General features: G+C 39.5%; 1 long non-coding RNA gene across 5 annotated transcripts in view; it reads left to right on the top strand.

Annotated features, from left to right (window-relative positions):
* LOC307179743 overlaps positions 1–15956 on the top strand; it is an 893234-nt gene that overhangs the window by 413478 nt on the left and 463800 nt on the right. The gene's annotated exons all lie outside the window — the stretch shown is intronic.

Genomic DNA, 15956 nt, shown 5'->3' with positions numbered 1-15956 from the left:
GTTTCTTAAAGTTTTAAACTTTTACTACTCATGGCCCAGCCATTCCATTCCTAGATATTTAGCTAAGAGAAATTGAATCATATTTTTACAAGAAGTTGTACACACATGTTCATAGTGGTTTTATTCGTAATAGTAAAAAAATGCAATAGGAAAAAACCTCAAATATGCATCACTTGGTAAGTGGATAAACAAAATGGGATATACTCCACTGGAATTCTGCTTAGCAATAAAATGAATAAATGAATAACTTTTACAAGTGTCAAATTCATGTTGCTTAGCGAAAGAAGCTAGATCATACCTATTGTATGCTTCTGTTTATATATAAAATTCTAGAAAATAAAATCTACTTTATAGTGCCACAAAGCAGATCCCTGTTTACCTGTGATCGGGGTTGATAGAAAGATAGGTTATGGCATATCACTAGGAAACTTTGGAGGGTGATGTAGAAATAGTGTATCTTGGTGGTTTGGGTAGTTTCACGGCTATATACTCTTTGGATTTTATACTTTAAACTGAGGCCTTTATAGTATACAGTTACATCTCAGAAATATAGTTCACTAAATGAATGTTTTTATTTATGGTAGAGATGTGTGTTTCCAAATGAATAGTTTTCTTACCTTAAATTTCCTACACTTATATTCAAAGGAAACTATTTTGGAGTAAATGAATGAGCACCACTTGGGTTGAATTTCTGCTTTTTTACTTTCTCATTTTGTATTGCTACCAAAATCAACAAGATATTTCAAATTCTAATTCTTTTTATTATAATCTTTGGAGTCATAATGGTTTAATTTCTGAATATGTCCAGCAATAATTTCTGACGTATGTAAATGGGGTAGCTGCCTACTGAGTATACAAGTCAGCAAATAAGATTTTTTTTGAACTTCAAATGTTCTGCGTCTCATGGTCTGGGAATCTAGGATTTGTCTTGTGCATATACGTTTTTTTTCTTTTTCTTTCTTGTGTCACTTTTTCTTTCCTTTCTCTTTTTCTCCTCCCGTGTCGCTATAACTAATCTCTTTAAGAGAGTAACCTGGGTTGTAAGTGACACGATTTTAATAAATAATTTTATTTCGTAGAACCTTAACCATTAGAAACTGTATAATCAGCTGGTAGTAATCATCTATATGATTTTTGCTCATAGTGAATCTTTGAACCTCTTGGAATAAAATAGCTGAGTTGTATTTACATTTACCTTACTGCAGAGAAATTTAAGTCCTCGATTAGATGTATGTTTAGAAACTATTAAGGATGGGACTTTCGGTCTCTTGTAACATTACAGTCTCAAGGGTTTTTCTGTTCGAGGTGATGGCGTGAAAACGGGACTATGCCATCTCTAAACACCTGGGCCCTTCCATCAAGGCTAAGTGCCTTCACGGTGGCCGAGCACAGGCCATGGAGTGAGGGGGCCGAGAGAAGAGTCAAAATTTCCTGATTTTCATTTCAGTGGTAGCACTTCCTAACACACAATCGGCTTTAAAAAAAAATTGTGGTAAAAAATACATTAAATTTACCATCTTAACCATTTTTAGGTTTATAGGTCAGTAGTTTTAAGTACATTTATATTGTTCTCGAACTTTCTCATCTTGCAAAACTAGAAGTCTGTACCCATTGAGAAAAACTCCCCCTTTCTCCCACCCCCAGGCAGCCACCATTCTACTTTCTGTTCCTATGATGTGGATTGCGTTAGGTACCTCTTCTGAGTGACTGATTCAAGCCCTGATAATTTATGTAAAGGTTTCTTTTCCATCAGCCTTAACAACATCAGAGATAAATTATGCTTCTGTGTAGCCTCTGTGCTCATATTCATAGGACTTTCTTAAAATGTGAATGAGTCACAATTTACAACTTTGAAGATGTCAGCCAGCGTCACAGAGAATCTAGTTTCTGGTATTTACTTCAATTTAGCACATGTTTATAACATAACTCCTATGTGTCACAGCAGTGAATCCCTTCTCGAAGTGGCTTGCCTTGTAATTGAGAAAATGATCATGTAAGAACTAACGTTAGGCTCAGGGTGAGATCCTCGGATTGTGAATTACAAGGAGGAGGGAGACACCGTTTTCAAGGAGACCAGGGAAGATAACACAGAGTAGGGCAACCAGCTAGATCTTGAAGTTTTCTAAATTTAGTGACAAAAGAATGTGTCAAGATGTGAGCCCACTGAGGTTTGTCTTCAGCAAACCAAATGACATACATTCTGTGATCAATCATCCCAACCATTTTCTTACCAATAACTCCATTGAATCAAACCTGGTGGACACCAAAGACTGGTTTGCGAGGTCAGAGTCTGGAAGAGGGTACGTGCTCAGAAACTCAGTGAGGAATGAATAACTCTAAACAGTGCTTCACATGTTTTTCCAGGTTCCTTTAAATGGTGTTAGTGGCAAGCTTGGGTTAAAAAGCGCTCTCAGGGCTTCCCTGGTGGCGCAGTGGTTGAGAGTCCACCTGCCGATGCAGGGGACACGGGTTTGTGCCCCGGTCCAAGAAGATCCCACATGCCGTGGAGCGGCTGGGCCCGTGAGCCATGGCTGCTGAGCCTGCGCGTCCAGAGCCTGTGCTCCGCAACGGGCGAGGCCACAACAGTGAGAGGCCCGCGTACCGCAAAAAAAAAAAAAAAAAAAAAAAAGCCCTCTTAGCACATTCTTTCTTGAAAAAGAAAGTCATGAAAAGCAGGCACACAAAATTGGCAGTTCTGATATGGCAGTACAGGAAAAGGTATCGCATTTTATTGATCTTATTGTGAAATTACGTTTTAAACTTAAAGTCATAGCAACATGTACTTCAAAGCCAAATAATTTGGACTATTTTCCACTGTAGCCGCAGTGGTGGTAGATTAAAGATGTATACTGCACAAGATGCATTCATGGACAATTACGAGCTGAGTGACTATGAACCTCCAGCCCTTTGAATAAATACGCGCCTTTATCAACTATAAAGACATTATATTTTAGATGCACTCCATGCATTAAGATTCCTTGAAAATAAATCATCATGTGTTCCTAAGCCTTCAGAAAATAATTAGCCACGTACTAGCTAAGGGGTATAAAAAGATGAAATTTGAAAAATCAGTAAATGATGAGAGGCAGGTAAGCTAGCTTTGCTGTGCAGTGAATTTGTGACTCTTCTCTGAATGAACAGAAAAGGCCCATTGCAGTTATTAGTAATTAGTTATCTACTAATCTTCATGCTCTCAGGGTAAGTTCAACATTATCATTCGGTTCATTATCAGAGAGCTGAATGCATGTCAGAAGTCAACTTTGCATTTAAAAGTGGTTGTGATTCTTATATTTTTCCGTGTCGTTTGTTTTTTCTTTTAATTGTTTGTTTTGCTTTTAAGTGCTTTATCGACAGTGCACAGAACACCAACAACACAAGGGATTTGGGGGTTTCAGGCTTTCAGATTGTTCTCCTCATCGTTTTGCCTTCAGGTTAATAGATTTTTTTTTTGTAATTGTCATATAGAAGTTTTGGGGTCACAGCTCAAATATGAACCCTGGATATAGAGGTGGTGAGTTTGGGTGACATTATTGATCCCTTACCCTCTGTGATTCCATATGTATTCTCACAAAACAATGTATCCTTAGTTGGGTCTATAGATTAATTTCTTTTCTCCCTCATCCATGCTGTTTATCTTTTCACACTTAACAATTTGAAAATGTTTTGAGTTGGCTATCATTATATATACATACATATTTTAAAAGGAACAAAAAATAGAGCCAGTACTAAATCATCTAGATACATTCTGTTTGCAAATCGACCATCAGTGGACACGGAAAGAAGTTGACCATTCTCGATTCAGCAGTGGGCAATCAGCAGTGGTCCTGCAGGTGAATAAGGAGACTGACCAGTGTGTGACCTCGTGTCCTAGGGAGGGTTCAGGGAAGGCTGCACCCAACCCAGTCTTCTCCTATACCTTTACCATGACTGATCCATCCCGAAAAATCAAGAATTTACTTAAATCACTATGATGGTGGATGTTTGCGATCTTATTCTTCTGTTTGCCCAGTTAATGAGAAGTTGACCATAAGTAGGTATAAGAACTAGGAAAAATACAGATGAGATGGAGGATGAAAGGGAGGAAAGTGAGACAGAAGTGAAGAAATCAGTGTCTTAATGACGACCTTTAAATTTGTTTCTGAATTCCTAGTGACCAAACAGTAAAAGGGGCCAGCTCTATTATAGGGTTGGCATCCACAAAAAATTCATACTCTTAGTTCCTCAGAAGCAACATTGCTGCACCTGCCACTAGAGCCTGAAGGGTTTCTCACACAGAAACCTTTATAATGGGGCCTGAATAGTGTCTTCAAGTCCAGATGGGACAATACTTGCCCATATGCAAAAACTCTGTAAAGCAAGGATGCTTTTAAGGGAATCAAGGTTGTGTACTCAAATTTTATAGGTCCTTTTTGTTAAACCCGATCTGGCTGAAAAAGCACTTATAATTTAATTGAGAAGGTTTTTGTTTGTTTGTTTAATTTGAAAGCCATATGGATTCATGAAATAGAAAAGCAATTTTTAGAAGAATATGATGGAGTGATCAATAAAGGCTTTAAAGCATAAAATATGGTACATTAGAATAAAATTACGTGGGATAAATGGAAGAGAACTGTAAGTTCAATGAGGAAAGAGTAACAATCTACCAATTCTTCCCCCTAAAGAAGAGCTTAGTTCCTAGTTTTAAATGGAAAATAGCGAGTTTCAAATTGCTATGGTATTTCGACTTCACTAGATTGTTAAAAAAAGGTACAACATTTATTTTTAAATGTTGATATTTGCAGCATCAGAAATTATATGCTTTGTAATGATTTCAATTTGTTAGACACACTTTAGATTCAAATTAAAAAGTGTGAATGGATAGATCATTTTCTAAAATTATTGTACAGCTTATAAAAGCAAAAACTTTTTGCTGGCCCTTGTTACAGAGAACACTTGTGAACTCAACTGTATCCAGTAATAAATGTCACGGCTGGTTTTGTATGAGTAGTTTTTGAAGTGTCACCCAACTCCGTGAAAATAATGTGATGTGAGAGAAAGTGTGTGTGTGTGTGTCTGCGTGTGTGTGTCTGTGTGAGTGTGCATGTGTGTGTCTCTGTGTCTGTGTGAGTGTGTCTGTGTGCATGTGTGTGTGTGTGTGCGTGTGTATGTGTGGTGAGGGAGAGAAAGGGTTCAGCTGACTGAGATAAGGTAATGTGAGTACACGCTCCCCAAGGCATGTGAGGCTGAGACCTAGACTGTGCAGTGACCACACTACTGGAATAGCCAGTAGCCACATGGGGATATTTAAATGTAAATGAACTAAGAGCTGAAATTAGAAATTTAGTTCTCCTGCCACACTAGTCTAGTTCAAGGGTTCATTAACTACATGGGTCTAGCGGCTGTCCCATTGGATGGCAGAGAGAGAGAATATTCCCTCATTTCAGACAGTTGGGTGGCACTTACCTTGAAACATGGGTGGATGACATAAATACTACTTCACTCTAAAGGACCCGACCTCAGATTTAGGCAGCAGTGTACATCTCTTTTCCTCCGACAAGGGTCTGTAGGGTATACTATAATAAGTGTTCTGTGTTGCACTCTTGGGGATGACTCATGGACATCCATATGGTGTTCTGAGCATATGGTGGGGTTGACAGACATTAAGGAGAATGCAAAAAACTGATATTGGAGCAGATTTGGGAGCTATACTTTAGCCAAAATGTTAAAATTGAGCTTTACCTTATCTTTTTTAAATGGAATATTTCTGAATATATCACTTTTTTAGAACCAGAAAAACCAAGCATTAAACTTCATTTGTACTATATCATATTACTCACTCTTCACAAGGAACATTATACTGGCCTTTGGAAAACCTTCAAGTCCTCTCATCTAAATGTGTAATTTTTTGATTTGTGACTAGATCATTTTCCTTGATTGAGTTTTGTCTTAAGTCAAAGGTGGCATGATGTATTCCAATTTGACACAAATTTTGCTCATTTATTCTTAGGGAAATTTTTTTAATTTCCATGAGTTACTATGAAAATTAGTTATCAATTTTGAATATTTCACAATGAAGTCTCTCATTTTGAAGGGCACAAATGAATTTAGTTAATTGAATGTATTAACGGTGATTAGAATGAAAAGCTTTACGAGTAGGACAAAAGTAAATCCAAGAAGTTTTTAGATTAATAAGTAATAAGTTGGAAGAATTAGAAATATCATTTAAAATAGAAAATATGGAATTAATACAGAAAAAGTAATTGACACACTCTACAGGAAAAAAAAATTTCTGTTGACTTGTGCTGAGAGAAATATCTGGTTGCATTTATATCAAAGGTAAGATATTGACTGAGGTTATTAAGGTCAATACTTATCTCAAGTGAAGAATAAATCTTGAGTTTTTCATTGAGTCAAAATATCAATACATGTTTGGTTACAGAAACACTAAAAATGTATCATAGTCATATTTTAATATTTTCTGATAACATAATGATTTTCGGGAAAGACTGCTATTTCTCTGACCATGGTTTTGAAAGAAATAGAATCTATCAAATATGTTGGGGCAAGGAATTTATCATGGCCAGTTTGGACGTGTCCTTCTTTGCTCTTCCTCTTTTTTCCTTTTCTTTTTATGTGTCTCCTATAAGACATGGTACCTTTGTCCACACCTCTGGTTTGCCCGTGTATTTTTCATCTACAAGAAGCAACTGGTAATTTTGTAAAAGGAAGAACAGTTTCCCACAGGTGATATAACGGCCTCCAGGCATTCCAGATGTGAAAGGGCCTTCGTGGAGGTGGTGTTGAAGTGTCCGTCGATCCTCTGATTTGATGCAAGTGCAGAAAAAGGTCTTAAGGATTTAAAGTTGCGCGGGATATGAACCATGCCTGCAACTTGCTTTTCATTCCTCAGGTGAAAACAGATGCTCTGGGCAGGTTGTCATGTGCCAGAAAGGGTGTACATTGTGTGTGTGTGTGAGTGTGTGTACATGCCTGTCTGTGCACAGGGTTGGCACAGAGTGTGGGATGGAGGGATTGCAATCTCTACCTTTGCACATCTGATTTCTCTGGATGGTTTGCCTGTTTCTTTGGGAGGCAGGTTTGGGGAAGCACTGCCTGGCCCAGAGGCACTGTTGTACCGTCTGCAGTCAGTCCCCCCCACATCCCATCCCAGTCTCACCCACAAACATGATGTATTAACAGTATTGAGGAGATGACTTTACTATCAGAGACAGTTCGGAGCTGCAGGCACCCAGGAGTTTCTGGCTACTCCGCAGATGACCAGATGTGAACCTTTGCCCGAGCCCCGCAGACTTCTGAGGTTAGAAGTAATTTGAAATTTTATACTTTACCCTTCAATCACTGCTTTATCCATTTGCTAGTAATCCCCACATTATGCAGTTTCTGCTCTCTCCTGCTCTCTCCCTGGGAATTAAGGCTGTGAACTCTGTGGACACAGTGACAAGGGGGTTATTATTGATGAAGTTGGTAGCAGCTCTTTACCATGAGATGCTTAATTGCTTTGCTCAGTCCAGTCATCAGTGAAGTTACATTCCTCTCCTTAACAACTGGTAAATTATTCATCTTGAAGTTTCTTTTGTAAAAATGTTTTCAATAAAGAACAGTGCTATGCTTAATGCACAGGTAGAAAAATACAAACAAACTCTTTGGCTCAAGGGGGCCCATCAGTTTCGGAGGCCCTGCCTTTCCCGTGACAATATCTAATTGCTTCTTGGATATGCATTAATGTATTCTTTTAAAAGAGGCCCATTGGATTTGTGGAGTGTTTACTTCTTTGTTTATGAAAAACCTCTTTCTTATGTCTGACTTGAATTTTTTGTTACCTTTTATTTAAACCCTCTGGCATGATCATCTATCAATGTCTATCAGGGATTGTCTTGGAAGAATTGTCGGCTTACAGGGTCTGTTTTTCCTGAGTTCCTATGGTTTTTCCAGGCATTTCCCCTTTGCATCAGTGCATTGCAGTGCACTGTCCTTCCTTGTGGAAAAGGTCACCTTAATCACATACTAAAAATTTTTCCTAGCAGATCAGCTATCACTTAGGTGGGATACCGGAAACTACTACTGCCTTTCTTAATATTAATTTTCCCTTCTTCCTGTCCTCACAGTTTTAGTTTGATGCCTGGATGCCCAGAATGAAGTCCACAGTTCCTAGCCTCCCTTGCAGTTACATGGTGATGTGGTGACTTACAAACAAGGGCTTACACTGTAAATACTGAAAGGACACTAAGAAAATCCTCCTCGAAACACACCTGAACCACACACCTGGCTCCTTCCTCATTGTTTCTCCATTGATCAGCCTGGAATGTGTGTAGAGGGGCTGAGGCCAGGAATTCTGTTTTAAAAGCTAGCAAGCAAGAAGCTCTCCTTGACTGAGAACAGGTCACAGGGATGGTAGGAGGGCTGAGCTGGGAGCTCTGGACCCTTAATGACTTGGTGCAGTTTCCACAAAATCCACAGGATCCTATTTTTCTGTTCTATTTACATGAGCAAGCAAGAAACTGATACTATGTTGCTGCCACTTTTATGGTGCTTTTTCTCTCACATGCAGCTGAACTTAATCCTAGAAGGTAGTTAGATAATTTTTTTATTGGATCAATGAAATAATAGAAACAAGACTAGATATTATCACGTGTAATACCACATCCAGTTTTTCAAACCTCCCTGCAACATCTATGACAAGCGGTCTCCAAGCCCTGTTTGAACGTCTTCTGTTATATGGACACTCCATCTCCCTGGGTCAACTAATAGGTTTGAACATCTTCCTTTAAGATAAAACAGAACTCAGGTAATCCCTCCGATACAAAGCAGATCTTTAAGAGTCAAAGACAGCTGTTATGTCAAGCTAAAAATTCAGAGTAACTTGAACTCTTTCAATATCCTCTACCATTGTAGCTATGGTTTCCTAGGCATCTTACGGTTGTCAACATCCTATTTTTCAGTATCTGCTGTCTACAGCTGAAAACCATTTTCCAGACCAAGTCTGATGGGGGCCAAGGAGAAAGGGTATTTGCCTGTTCTCTCATTATTACATCGTCTTCTTGTTGGGTTACAAAAATCCTCTGATTTCCTGAAGCGGGTGATCCTGACAAGAATAAATGAATGGTCATTCCCATCTAGGTCTCCTTCTCTTGGAAGCAAGTGCTCTGTGTTTGGTGCAGCTAGCAGGAGAGGGGTGGGGACTGTGCATTACGGAAGCCAGGATGTCAGTTTCCTCTCTCTGATGCTCTGTCCCCCTCTCATGCTCTTACATGTCTTTCAAGGTTAGTTTACTGATTGAGTTACCAAAAACTGTCACATTGATTTAAAGGTACATTGGATTATATTTTGATATCTGAAAGAACTTATTTTTTATGACTCACCGTTACCTTCTTTCCTAGGATGGTAGCCAACCTGGGGAAAATACGTGTGTATCAAAATGACAGTTTCCTTTGGGAGAACCCATGCTGAGTGGTCTTGCTAAATTAGTCACAGGTCATGGACAGTCATAAAGTATTAGATGTAGGTAATTGGATTAGAAGGAAGGTCATCTCCTACAACACTCATATTTGGCAGACAGAAAAATAAGGCCCCGGAGATGACGTGGTGAAAGTCACTTACTGTGTGTTGACAAAGATCCAAGTGAGAGCAGAGAAGCCCTGACCTCAAGCTCTTGCTCCTTTTCCCTAACCTCTTGGTTCACCCTCTGAAAGTCCCCTGAGAGGGTGACATTGGGCCACCCAGGGATTCCTGCCACCTAATCCTCCAGCCAACCTAAGTATTGTTTTTTTATTTTTTTAATCTACTTTGTGTCCTGAGATTGACCTTACAAATTTATTTGAAATTTAAAAAACAGTTTCACTGAAAAAAATCCCTTGTTTAACAAAATAAAAATTCAGATGAAACCTCTTATAAGTACAAATAAATAAATAAATAAAATATCTGTCTATGTGTGTGGAATACTAAAGGAAAATCTAGTTTCTCCAACCACTGAAAGTCATCAGAAGACATTTTGTGACTATTGAGAAAGGAGGAAAATACATCTGTACATCTTGTTTGACACCAAAGAGAAAGAAAGTTTGGAATTGGGCTGTTGCCTTTGAATGGACGCGGAAACGCAGGACAGGGCAGGTGACGTGTGACTACAGTCGCGCCTGCACCCCTTTTTGGAGGTTGGAGGGGGCGTTCATTGTGTGTGCCTCTGGGGGGGCGGGCAGGCAGAAGAAGCACAGACATTCCAGCCTGTGTCCTGTTGAAATGGTCTCTTTTTGTTTCCTCCTAGGTGACCCTCCTAGGAAAAAAATGGGTCACAAAACTTTTAGTGTGTGTTACATAAGGAGCTATGACAGCTTTTGATTGTTGTTAATTATGGGATGTAAACTGAAATTGGATCATGACATATGTTACATAAAACAAAACATTTTTTTTTTTTTTTTTTTTTTTTTGGCGGGCCTCTCACTGCTGTGGCCTCTCCCGTTGTGGAGCACAGGCTCCGGATGCGCAGGCTCAGCGGCCATGGCTCACGGGCCCAGCCGCTCCGCGGCATGTGGGATCTTCCCAGACCGGGGCACGAACCCGTGTCCCCTGCATCGGCAGACGGACTCTCAACCACTGCGCCACCTGGGAAGCCCCAAAACATTTTTTTTAAAAAACTCCCCAACTTATTCAAACGTGAGATATGAGAAAACCAAGCATTTCTTACTTAAAAGGTTGAAGAAACTTGGAGGTTTAACCTAAGGTTTTCATACAATTCCAGCCTATAAGAGCATTTTGAGAAGCCAGGGAAGGCATTTAGGTAGATGAGGAGGATTTTGGAGTCAGTTGTTGGTGTGCTGTCTGCTTCTCTTCATCATCCCAGTAGAAAGGGATGGATAATGGATGTTTCTCCCTTAAGCCAAGTCAGATACTTAGAGCCCTTAGATGTCACCTCTGTAGGTTTATAGTCACAGGGTGCTGGGTGAACGTTTGTCTGGTTAGGTTCCCTGAGCCTGGAATGAGAAGGGGTTGCTAGTCCATCCAGATTGCACACTCAGTGTTTATTTGGGTAAAGAGTGTAGACGTATTTCAAATAGAATAAATGTGAAATCTTGTCCAAGAGGGCAGCCTTGAGATGCAGCAGAAGTGGCCACCAGATTCCTAGAGGTGGAACTATAAGCTTCCACCTAGAGGAGAACATATCTGTAGCTTCACATGAGCTACATTTCCGGTTAGGAGAATGGAGACGGGCCCTAAAGAACTGATGAAGACACCCCATTAGGAAAAGTCAAATGTGTACCCCCACTAGATCCAGAGGATGCATGGCTGGCTCACTACAGCACCCTGCTGCGACTTCTGAGATCATAGGCAGAGATCATAGTTATCAAGCTGGTGGGGATCATGGAGAAGAGAAAAGATAAGCCAACTCAACTCCCCAATGACCAGCTGATGCAGCCCAGCGCTTATAAAAGAGAGAAGTTGGAAATTTGCTTTGAAGTTTTGATTACCATAGATTGGAGGTATTCATTATTTTATTATAAATTTTTAATTGTTACCACAGACTAAATGTATTTATTATTTTATTATAAACAGAGACTCTGTTTTGTCAATGCAGGTAATCTGAGAACTGTTCTGTTTAGTTTTGTTTTACCAGAAATGTTATGAGACTTACCCTAAATTTATCCAGAGACAGGGGAACTTCATGATAATGGTTCTACACTCATATATATTTACACATAAAAACATTGCCTTTAGAGGTAAACTATATTCTACCAATTCTTGAAGGCCCCTTTCAGCTTCAGATTGCTATGATTTTAATATTTTTCTTCTCTCCTCTCTTATGGATTTCAATTTTCTTCATTGAGAATTTCGAATAAGTTAGGCTGTCTTTATCACGGGTTTTCTGTAAGAGTATATTGTGCATAATTTCACAGTGTTGAAATGTGGCACCTTTCATTAATGTACTTTTAAGTGCAACTTAAAGCTGAATTGTTATTATTTTTTCATGAAAATGAAGTTAGAATTTAAAAATGCACAGGATTTTCCAAGTATTATATATCATAATGGATCTTAGAAAACATAATTTAGCCCATTTTTTCTACTAACACTCATGTTTAGGAAACACAAGTAGCAACTGTGGAACTAAAAATATTATCAAGGAATCAAACAAAATAATATTTAGATAGCTACAGAATTCTGTGAAACAGCTCCTGTCTCTACGGATTCCTGTGTTTTTCAGAATGCAGGACTTTGAGTTTGAAGATGACGACAAAAACTCTGAAAATTAGGTTAGGAGATTGACAGAGTCAACCAAGTGATGGAATTATATTGCCAAAACAAACACAAGTGTTGAGATTCTAACTAACCTTTAATTTGCTCATATCAAGACTATCATTCATTTTACTTATTATTGGGAGTTTTTCCGTTATTTTTTTAACCTCATACATATACACCAGAACCTTAGCCTTTTTGACCAAGGTAAATCAAGCCTCAAACTCAGTGACGAGAGCATTACAAAGAAAAACACCACCACCCTCTAAAGCTGTAAGCCTTGACCTCTGTCTGCAGCACAAAGGAAAAAAATAAAAGGCTGATTGAAAACAGTAAAACCACCTTGGCAATTGCTGTGGGTTTACCGTGTTCTTTATTTCCAACACAATAAAATCTGGAGAATGATGGAAGATGGGTTCTTGCGAACCATGGAGTGAATATTGCAACTCTCCTTTAATGAGTGTCTCAGCAACTCGTACTTCCAAACCTGCTTGTATTATGATTATTTGTTTTAACTCTGAGCAAACTTGAATTCATCCATATTAGGAAGCTGAGGATGAAGCACTCTTCTTTCCATTGTTTTCCAATTATTTATTTGTATTTATATTTTCAATTTCTCTTCTGAAGTATAACATATATATATATATAACATATATAAAGAACATTGTATTCTCATTTTTAATATAGAGCTCGGTAAATATGTACATTTTATTCTTGTATAACCCCACCCATATAATAACAGTATGAAGGTACCTTATAACATGTAATATATAATATATAAAATATAGCTATATAACATGTAATGATACAGTATGACATTAGTGGGTTTATTATTAAAATAAATGAATATTTAACATTTTTCTGTTTTTTTGAATATGTATTTGTATTTATCTTAAAATAATAGTAAACCCATTACATGTTAATGTGGAAAACGTTTCTGTTACTGTGGTTAGAACAGCCATGAGATTTACCCGCTTAAGGTTTTAAGTGTACAATACCAAAAGCACAGGCAACAAAACACAAATAAGTAGGGCTACATCAAACGCAAAACTTTTGCACAGCAAAGGAAGCTATCAACAGAGGGAAAAGGCAACCTACAGAATGGGAGAACATATTTTCAAACTCTATATCTGTTAATGGGTCAATATCCAAAAGTAAGGAACCTCTATAACTCAATAGCAAAACCAAAACCCAAACCAAAAAACAACCCGATTAAAAAAATGGGCAAAGGAGGGAATTCCCTGGCAGTCCACTGGTTAGGACTCTGAGCTCTCACTGCTGAGGGCGCAGGTTTGATCCCTAGTCAGGGAACTAACATCCCATAAGCCATGCAGCATGGCCAAAAAGAAAATAAAAGGGCAGAGGACTTGAATATACCTGTCTTCAAAGAAGACATACAAATGACCAACAGGTGTATGAAAACATGCTCAGCTTCTCTAATCACCAGGGAATTGCAAATCCAAACCACAATGAAATATCACTTCACAGCTATTAGGAGAGCTACTTTCAAAAATAAATAAATGACAAGAGTTAATGGGGATGCAGAGAAGTTGGAACACTTGCACACTGTTGGTGGGAGTGTAAAATGGTAAAGTCACTATGGAAAACAGTATGGAGGCGCCTCAAAAAATTAAAAGTAGGGCTGCAAAATGATCCAGCAATACCACTTCTGGGGATGTATCCGAAAGAATTGAACTCGGAATCTGTTTAATTTTTAATGCATTAAATACTAATAGGTATAATATACATAAACAGAAGATCTCTGGAAGCCTCAATTTACAAGGGTAAAAGTTTCCCAAGACCAAACATCTGAGAGCTAGTGACCTACCCCATAGCCTAATGATTTCACTTCTAACTATGTACCTGAGAATAATGTGTCCATGTCCTCAAAACACATATATGAGAATGATGCTAGCAGGTGCTTTTTGTTTTTAAATAATAGCCTCAAACTAGAAATAACCCAAGTGTCCACTGACAGGACAATAGATAAATAAATTGTGGTATTTTTATAAATTAAACACTGTAAATCAATAAAAAAAGAACTGCTTTATGAAAGACATCGATAGATATCATGGAAAGAACTTTGAACAAGAGGATAAAGACTGACAGCAAGTGAATACTGATGGATTCCATTCATAGGAAGTCTGAGAACAGACAAAGATAATCGGTGGTGATGCAGATCGAAACTGCCCCCGACTCAGCATCAAGGAAGGGGGTATGCATTGGACGGACACAGGAGAAGTCTCTGGAAGGGAGACTTTGCCATCGCTACCACTGGAAGATTGTTTAGCATGTCTTGCCAAATAGTATCCAACACCCTTGAATGGAAGAGACAACAAAGGTCAGGCGATAATGATGAATGTATGAAATATACAGGGATACCAATGAACAGGATATTAATAGAAGAGCACCAGGAATTGAGGACTAATAGGCGCCATTACTAAATCGTATCTGAAGAGGTGACATGGTTTGAGGCAGAAGAACCATTGCTTCTGAAGAGACATGCTATGTTTTCATGTTTTCACACTGTACATACGGTTTTCCTGGACAGGACAGTCTTTTCTACTGAACTGGCAAATTCTTTCTGTCCTGTGTGGATTCAGGAGGTAAGAAGCACTCTTGAACCTTGTTGAAGTTCACACCAAGTTGCTGTACTTTATTGACCCTTGGTTGTCTCCTCTGCTAGACTCTAAACCCTTGTGTGGAGGGACCACATTTAGTGACCATTATATCCCACTGCCTAGCCCCACCTAACATAGAGTAGGCACTAACATGCTAGATTTTCTTTATTAATTAATTAAACTCATTGATCAGCCAATTACACATTTATTAATTCATCAAAGTGTATAATGAATCAAATATTTAAATGTACAAATAATGATACTTATGAAATAAGAACAGATGAGGAATATGGGAGGCCGGAAGAAAGCTAAGACCCGGAGGAGAAGATCACTGCCCCAAACTACAGCAGAAGGTGACCTGACTGGCAAGGGATTGCCCCCTCTGTGCTGGGACACGCTGGCCACTGGACCCGGGTGTCCCAGGTGTGCCCTCCCCAGTGGGGGCGGGGACAGTCACCTCCATACACCTCATCAGGATGCTCCGTGGGCAGCCATCCCTCCTCTCCAGCTCCCAAGCGCTGCCAGGTCCCAGCGTGGGCTGGAGGAGGGTGGCAGAGGTAGTTGTTCATAGAGGAGACGGAGGGGGGGGGTGGGGGGTCAGATGTCAGAGGGCTGGGGAACAGGCAGCCGAGAACTTGTCCAGGAAAGGGAGAGGAGTTGTGGCAGGAGGTGAGATCTCTTGGGAACTGAGGCTCCAAGCCCCCAGCGCCTGCTCCACTGTCCCATCAGATTTCCCTTACAAAACAAGCGCAAAGATAAAAATATCCAGACTGTTAGGACTTCGGGCACCAGACAGCACTGAACTCGAAGTGCAGGGTCCTTTAAGCATGGGACCCTCTAGGGTGCTCTGGTTGCACTCACGAAGTGGGTCCTGGGTCTGGGTTTGGTAGGACTTCTGATGGGACTGGCAGTAGTAGGTCCTCAAAGATCATTCACCCAGCTCCACGTGTTTAAGAACTTTGTGCGGATCGGCTAGGAACAGTCCTACACATGCGAAGACTGCTGTGAGCGGCATCCCATACTGTGCTTGGAACAGCAGAGTCTGATAGACAGGGAGGCACCAAGGCTTGATCTTGACCTAAAGGGCAGAGCAGAACACCACCAAGACGGTAA

Source organism: Stenella coeruleoalba (assembly GCF_951394435.1).
Source record: "Stenella coeruleoalba genome assembly, chromosome: 21".
Taxonomy (NCBI): domain Eukaryota; kingdom Metazoa; phylum Chordata; class Mammalia; order Artiodactyla; family Delphinidae; genus Stenella; species Stenella coeruleoalba.
The sequence above is the reverse complement of the archived record's forward strand: the minus strand, read 5'-3'. Positions and strand labels throughout refer to the sequence as shown.